Source organism: Dermacentor variabilis, chromosome 2 (assembly GCF_050947875.1).
Source record: "Dermacentor variabilis isolate Ectoservices chromosome 2, ASM5094787v1, whole genome shotgun sequence".
NCBI classification, from domain to species: Eukaryota; Metazoa; Arthropoda; class Arachnida; order Ixodida; family Ixodidae; genus Dermacentor; species Dermacentor variabilis.
Window position 1 is genome coordinate 39,546,773 of NC_134569.1, and position 8,993 is coordinate 39,555,765.

Here is an 8,993-nt window from a genome sequence, read left to right on the forward strand (position 1 = left end):
AGTCAGCCCGGATCCGCATCTGCTCCTTGAAGTTTTCACCCTATCAACGGAACCTTCGATAGGACTCCAAACTTGCGCTAGGAAGACGTCTCAAAGCATCCACCTTCCGGCGAGACGAACTTTTCTTCGTTTCTGCGCAATTAATGGAGGTCCTTGGCTGGATGCCACCTCGACATCACCGACGCCACGCGCGTTCGCGGGCTTCTGAAGCATGGAAATCGAGCAAGCAGCGGCGTCCGCTTCGACACTTGGCCACTGGCGCACCGTAGGGACAACGCCGCGCCACCAACAAGCCACCACTGTGATTGTTAAATTCACGGCATGCCTGAACCTTGCCGCAATCGACGTCGGTACCCTCGGCAACGCTATCCGCTCGGCGGCAGGACTCAACGCAGTGGAACGCAGCGACACATACTTCAATATCCGCACCACACAAAACCTGGTGGCCGTTGACACACATCGTCGATCTGCTGCCGACGAGCTCGCGGAACTAAAGAGCATCACTATCAACGATGCAGCTTACAAGACAAACACCTACGTGGCCGCTGATCCTATGAACGCACGCGGCGTCATACATAAAATACCCGCCTCGGTCTCCGACGGAGAGCTGCAGAGTATTGTGGAAGTAGAACAAGCGAAACTCCTGACGATTCGCCGAATAGGCTCGTCCAACACCGTGATGGTGACGGTGGAAGGCCCACGTTTACCCAGATTTGCCCTTATTAATTACGTTGTCCAGCGCCTCTACCCATTACGACACAGAAGTTCGCTGTGCTCGCAATGCTTGACGCTCGGTCACGCCACCGACGTATGCCCAAATCGTTCGGCATATTTATTGCATGTGCCATCAGTGCAGTAGAACATTTCCCAGTGCACAAAGCATACCCTCCTCCCCCCATGAGTGCTTTCCCTATTGCCATAATTGCGGCGGTGAATATTCGCTGACTTCGAAAGACTGCCCAGCAAGAAAAGAAGCGGACCGCGCGGCGCGTTCGCGGGCGTCCAAGTACCGTCACCGACGGATACGCAACACGAAGCCCTTCCAGTATACGTCAGATTTCCCTGAATTGCCACAGGGGACACACCGTCCCTGTCAACAGGACACAAGAGTCACCATAAACAACAAGACCCCAGACACCTCCATCGCTAATTCCAACCGGTTTGCCGTGCAACCGGTTTGACGAGTCGCAGCCGGAGTCGCGGTCGCAGCCGCAGTCGCAGTGCCAACCAAACCATCAGAAAAAAAAAACCTTCAAATGGAAGCCCGCCGTCTAAGGCCGCCAAGCGATCTACCACTCCGGAGCCGAAACGTCCCAAAAATGACAAGAAGCGAGCTAGCCTCTGATATCGGTGAGCCAGTCCGTCCAAACCTACCTACTGATTCCTCCCAACCCTCACGTAACACTTCACAGTCAGCCCGTTCTGTTTTACGGACTTCAGTTCTTCATTACTCGTACTCTCAAGCTCTTCAGAGCCCTATGACATTACCTACAACACCATCGCACATGCAGGACCAAACAAGCATGCAGCGCCCTGAACTAGTGGTTCAGGTTTTAACGGCTAAAGTAGACAGCCTTGCGAATGAGGTTGCAGTGATTCGCACGATACAGGCTGAAATGCAATATCTGAAACAAAAAATTGCACGCACTGATGTCGTCGTTCAACAGCTAGTAGCCGGCGCGCAAATATTCGCACGTGCACGGACATCCACACAGTCCAAGGTCGATGAGCCCTCCGGCTCGGCAAATCTGTGATACGGAAAGTCCTAATCGACATCTAGTAATATGGCAATGGGATTGCTGGAGCCTTCGAAGGAAGATGGCTCTCTTACAATTCATCTACCGAGAAGCGCAAAAACCAGATATCCTTTTAATTCAATATGCTTGCGGACTTATATCATTATCGGGATACGAACACTTGACGCAAGGAAGTATTACTAAAACGAGACAAAAGAGCTCCACAGAGTGTGAGGATTCCCATTACCACTGTAACATACGTGACCAAACATATTCCAGCTATACAAATCGATACTGATTCCATAAACAATTTCACTCAGGAGCACGTTACTATCCCATGCCGCTTCGGAAGCCGTGACGTTCTAATTATCAATACATACTGGGCCCCAAGGCTCGACTGTCCTTCTCTGAAATGGTTGGACACGTACACAAAGCTACATAAGGACAAAGACATCATTATAGCTGGGGATTTCAATAGACATAACATATCATGGGGCTACCTTACCAGTGCACACCGAAAGCAGGGCAGCGCCTTGAAAGAAAATGCAAGATAACAAGTATACGTTCCTTAATGATGCAACCGAGCCCACGCGCCAATGAAACAGTGTCGAACGTGACTTGGGCAAACCTTCACGAAAATCTTGGAAGTGACCATTACATCGTTGAAGTTACTCTAAGCATTCCTCACTCTAAGGATCGTCTTGCGAATGCAGCTTCCAATACACAACTTACTGACTGGCATCGATTCCGATTAGACCTAGACAGGGCCGACGAAGAGCCGGACCTACATTCATTGGTGAAGAATATTAGCGAGACGAGGAAAAAATACACCATAAAGATTGCGCGTACTCCTGAAAACCCACACATAGACTCTCATCTGCTTAACTTATGGGATAAAAGACACAGGATAGTGCAGAATTGGAAGAAACATGAACAGAATCATGGCCTTCGCAAGCTTATTGAGCAAATGACATTAGAAGCGCAAGAATACGCGCAAAAGCTTTTCACCGAAAACTGGTTAGAAACATGTGACAAGCTCAACGGCTGCCTACATACTGCGAGAGTGTGGAATATCTTAAGATCACTTTTGGGCCAAGGAAAACCACGACACACCTGGACAAGATAATGATGAGCTCTGGCCAGACACGCGAAGAAATATCTGATGAAATTCGTCAGACGTTCTATCCCTTGGAACAAAATGCAGGACGACTTCCGGATTACCCAACTGAGTCACTCGAAGAGAGTACAACAGGCATAAACAGCCTCTTTACTTTAGCTGAGCTACATACGGCTCTCTCTTCGCTGAAATGAAACACAACGCCTGGCAAAGATGGGATTACTTATAATACACTTCGTAACTTACCCTCTTCTCAGTTAGGGCAACTTTTAAAACTCGTCAACAATATTTGGGAATCTCGAATCCTTCCAGAGGAGTGGAAAACGGCAATAATAATACCAATCCCTAAACCCGGCAAACAGGCCAACTGTATCACGAACCTACGTCTTACATCTTTAACGTCGTGTGTAAGCAAACTGGTGGAACGCATGGCCCTTAACCTTCTCAACTGGCACTTAGAAAACAGCAGTACTTTTCCTAACGCAATTACAGGCTGTAGGTTACATGTTAGCACTCAGGATACCATGCTTCGTATCTCAGAAGATCTGTATAAAGATCACAGTCTCGTGCAAACCAGAGTAATCGCAGGTGTAGGAACACAAGGCGTTCGACCATGTGAAACACTCCGCTATCCTCAAGAACCTCTTGACCTTACGGACTATATACAAATTCGCTCTATACAAATTCAAATCAGTGGAGAGCTTTCAGCGCCATACCCTCTTAGTACAGGAGTCCCTCAAGGCTCAATCCTACCATCCACTCTCTTCAATATCGCTTTGCTCGATCTGCCTGCCCGGCTCTCTTCCATCGCACTACTCGAACACAATAGTTATGCAGACGATATTACTATATGGTGTTGCAAGGTGCCCCTTGGAGAACAGGAGCACGCCATCCAGTCAGGCTTAGATACCACTCACGAATACGTTAACGGTATTGGGCTTAAGTGCTCTCCAACAAAATCTTAGCACATAGTAGTAACTAATCAACTCCCGAGCTCATGAGCTCACCCGCGTAGTTAGTTTTCCGGGTTTGCCGTGCCTATGGCCATTCGAATTTAGCCCAAGGGAACACAGAAAGACTTTGCACAAGGAGCGCACATCACTTCTAAAGGAACTTCGCGCCAATTCCGTCGCCTTTATTACTCCTCCTGCTAACCTCTCGCGAGAAGACAGCGCTATTCTCCGAATACTGCAAACAAACTTAATAGTGTAACTTAATATAGTCCGTCACTATATTCAAGGTCTACCTGGGCCACCAAAATGCACGAACTGCATGTAATATCCGTCCCTAGAGCATTGCCTATGGCATTGCCCTAACACTCAACCAAACTGCAGTCAGCCCTCTCTACCATTCCCACTAACAAACAGCCATGGTCATGGACGGACTAGCTCACTCCAACACTCCATGCCACTAGCATTTTCCTGCCGGTGCTTATCCAGCACGTCAGAGACGTGTTCGGTGAGGACTGGTAGCTTACCGACGGGGGGTGAGCGCCGGACGCTGGCATAAAAATAAATGTTCTCTCTCTCTCTCTCTCTCTCTCTCTCTTACACTCAGTGATGTGTTCTGTCTTATTTAACTGTTGGTAATAAGGTCTTTATGTTTTGTCTTCCCCAGCCTAAACAAACATGGATTAAAGCGCGGTACTCATTTCAGAAGCGCTTTCACTTGTGCACGCTTTGCCTCCGTAGCTTTCCTCTGCTAAGAGACAGTTACTGCGCTGCACTTTACCCCAACGTTTCCTTCCCATATTCAAGAATCTCCTTCTCTCTCTCTCTCTCTCCCTTCATTGCTACAAAAAGTTGTCCGCGAGTACAGACGCAAGCTGTTCTTACGGCAGTATGGACGCTCGAGACGTGTTCGCGCCACCTCCGTGCTGTCGCGGTATTGACGGTGCATGCGCGGTGTGGGCGTGGAAACTTAGAAGGCCTTCAGAAACGCGAGACGTGCAGTGCGTTTGCGTACGCACGTTCGTACTCGGCTCAACGGGCTGTGCAGCGGAGCAAGGGCGGCGTGCAGACTTCGGCTGCTGGCATAAACGTGCTGCGAACAAACACTACCGTTCCTGCTGCGGAACAAACGCGTCGACGAGTTTCTGTCGACGGGTCTCCATCGGTCTGATCTCGTGTACCATTCAGGTGCGAAACCTGTGCGACGCCGGCTCATCATGCTGGCGTTCTGAGATGCTTAGTAGCTGCCATGACGCTGTAATACGGCGAAGCAGTTGCCTCAGTTGCTGCATCACACCAGTATGTCGCAACCGCGTACAATAACACCATTCAAAGACCTCCAGCGAAAATTTATTTAAATTATTTGGACACTTCAGGCGCATTTCTGCCGTCGCCATTGATGTTGACGTCGCCGTGATGTTCCACATATATTCCAAGGGCGATAACATCGTCGCTGCGCGCAGTATGCTGTATGTGCGAGTGTCAGCATGCGAGAGTGCGCCGACGATCGTGGCTCAATCTCGCGAGCGCCAGGAGGGAAAGCGGGGAGGGAGCGCACGTTTTCCGTCGCGCGCAAGGCACTAGGGGTGAGGGAGGCAGTGGGAGGGGAATTCTACTCCGGCGACGACTGCTTAAGCGCCCTACCTAGAAATCAATCTGCGATGCATTGGACAGAGTGCTATCTCGCGCGCACAAGGGAGGAAAGCGGGAAGGAAACGCGCAGTCTTCCTTCGCGCTCAAGGCACCCGGGGGAGAGGATAGGTGCGTTATACCCTGGCGACGGCTGCTTCTAGCGCGGCCGCGCGCGCCCTATCTTGAAGGTGATCTGCGATGCATTGTAAAAAGTGCGTCGAGTGCTGATAGTTTCGTGTTCGCTGTGTTCTCGCCGCTTATTTCGCGCTGAAGCGAGAGCCAGCGCGAAGGTCAATTCACTCCCTGGCGACGCCCCGTTTTCTCACTCCAGTGTTAGGCCAGAGAGTGTGCGCGTTCATCTAGTGAGGCGCATTCATATTTGCTTGTGCGCGCGTAACACCGCGCTTGCTAATTTAGTTAGTAAGCGAATGTTGCCACTTTTATACGGCCAATAAAGCTACTATCCGTACTTCGTACAGCTGTCTACTAATTTGATGTCGTAATCGATGCTTCGCCTTTCGGGCGACTGCAACTTTTTTATCAATGGCACACAAGGACACGCGCCCACACGCACGCATACACTCACACAAGGCATTCATAGGCAACCTATCGCATGCACAGCGCAGGACTCACCATGTTATGCACAGAAATTATCAGTGTTATGGAACTTGATCCCACCAGTGTAAACACTTATTAACCCTTATTCGTTGCTATCAACTTATCGGGCTCGATCCGAGCCTTATCAGAAATTATCCGACCTTATCGCAATCTATCCGATCCTTATCTGTCCTTATCAACCTTATCGGAGAGTTATTTATTTTTTACTTATTTTCAATACAGCCAGTATCTTTCCAAGATCATAGAATGTGGGCAGAAACAGAAATCCAGTGCAGTGACAGTCATCACAGAGGTATAAGAGCAAAAGGTATACATAAAGCTTCCTAGATGATAATTATGAATGAATACTGAGCTGAAATTCTATGAACACAATTGTAGCGCTTATGACGTATACACACTTATAGTATAAATAATATACAAAGCACACATTTATAATCTCAGATAACAGAAAGTAACCAACAGCAAAAGATAACAGAAATTATACATGAAATGGAGTGGTACAAAGGCAGACAACAGCAACCCTGAAAACACTCTGTTGCGAGATAATCCGAACCATATCAGCTCTTAACGGCCGTTATCAACCTTGACGGACTTGATCCAGCCTTTATCGGTACTTACTAACCTTATCAGAATTGCTCCGACCATTATAAGCTCCTATCACTGTTTAGCACCTTATCCATGCGCGTCGAACCATTACAAGTCATGATGAGACCCATCCAACCCCTTACCACTCCTTACCATCTTTATCAACACACTGACTACTTATCTGTCTGTGTTGCGCGACGTGAAACGCATGAGCCCTCAAATATTGGTGCATTTCGAAAGAACGCTCTAACGGAAGGCGCATCCTGCGACCACCGAAACGCATTGGGGATGTGGCGTAGTTGGCATTAAATTTTCCCCAAATCGGAATTTTCGTGATGTCTACAATGCTCAAAGTCGGGTCTCTAGATGTCATCCTAGACATGGCTAATTCCACCACCACCAAACCTTAACGCGATAGCGTTAAGGAGCCCGTGACGGAGAAAATCTGTCGTCGGCGTCCGGCGTGAAACGTCGTATTTGAAATAAGACTTTCGAACAGCACATATCCAGGCCTTCCATATGACGCAAGAAATTCATTGAACTAATTTAATTTCTCAAGCTAAAATACGTGAAACAAACGTAAACTAGGACTTACGCAAAACCTACAGACATTATAGCTCTCGAATTGCAATTTGAATATACGAGAAAACATAATTCTGTTACACGAAAACTCAACCAAACCCATTTTCCAGCGTTTCTACAATGCACAACCTAGAGACGGCGTCCGCCATTTGCGCACGCCGGCGCGTAAATAGAGAGTTTTAGTTGAGCGCGTTTACGCTCCGCTAAGCAGTTAAGCGGAGCGGAAGCGCGAATGCGCATGCGCCGTCCGCTTAGCCGTAAGCGGGCTAGCGGAGCGAGGAACACGGTCCGCTTAGAAGCTGCCTGAGCGGAGCGTGCCTCGCAGCGCTTTGGCTAGCCTTGGCGTCAGAACGGATTGGATTGGATGCAAAAAGCAAGCGCGCGGAGCCCATGACGGAGAAAATCTGCCGTCGGCGACCGGCGTGAAACGTCGTATTGGAAATAAGACTTTCGAACAGCACATATCCAGGCCTTCCATGTGACGCAAGAAATTCATTGAACTAATTTAATTTCTCAAGCTAAAATACGTGAAACAATCGTAAGCTAGGACTTACGCAAAACCTACAGACATTATAGCTCTCGAATTGCAATTTGAATATACGAGAAAACATAATTCTGTTACACGAAAACTCAACCAAACCTATTTTCCAGCGTTTCTACAATGCACAAACTAGAGACGGCGTCCGCCATTTGCGCACGCCGGCGCGTAAATATCTCAGAGTACACGAAGTGGTGAGCCCGCTTCCTTGAAACACTTCCAGATGGCGCTCGCCTCCGCCGCATCGCGGCCCATGCAAGAGGCCACGTTTCTACCAGAAGGCCCGCCTTCGTGCATAGAGTCCGCAGCGAGCGTTTCCCGGTAAACATTACGGTTACATGCGCTGAAGTTGCCAGAAGTTGCCAGGAAGCGTGCGAAGCATTCAGGGATCTTTGAATGCTATCGCGTTCCACTCTTAAAGGCGAAGCTTAAGCGTCCTCCAAATTTTCAACAAAGCCTTCATAGAAACTTTTATCCTTTAACATTTGTTTTGTACCACCAGCAAAACAATTAATATGGTTCAGGTATAGTCCCCTTCTGTCTTCACCTTCAGCTTACTGTCCGTTGCCTACAAAATATTTACTAAGGTAATCGCAAATAGAATCAGGAACACCTTAGACTTCTGTTAACCAAAGGACCAGGCAGGACTCCGTAAAGGCTACTCAACAATAGACCATATTCACGCTATCAATCAGGTTATAGATAAATGTGCAGAATATAACCAACCCTTATATATAGCTTTCATTGATTACGAGAAAGCGTTTGATTCAGTCGAAACCTCAGCAGTCATGGACGCATTACGGAATCAGGGTGTAGACGAGCCGTATGTAAAAATACTGAAAGATATCTATAGCGGCTCCACAGCCACCGTAGTCCTCCATCAAGAAAGCAACAAAATCCCAATAAAGAAAGGCGTCAGGCAGGGAGATACGATATCTCCAATGCTATTCACAGCGTGTTTACAGGAGGTATTCAGAGACCTGGATTGGGAAGAATTGGGGATAAGAGTTAATGAAGAATACCTTAGTAACTTGCGATTCGCTGATGATATTGCCTTGCTAGTAACTCAGGGGACCAATTGCAATGCATGCTCACTGACCTGGAGAGGCAAAGCAGAAGGGTGGGTCTAAAAATTAATCTACAGAAAACTAAAGTAATGTTTAACAGTCTCGGAAGAGAACAGCAGTTCAGGATAGGTAGCGAGGCACTGGAAGTGGTAAGGGAATACATCTACT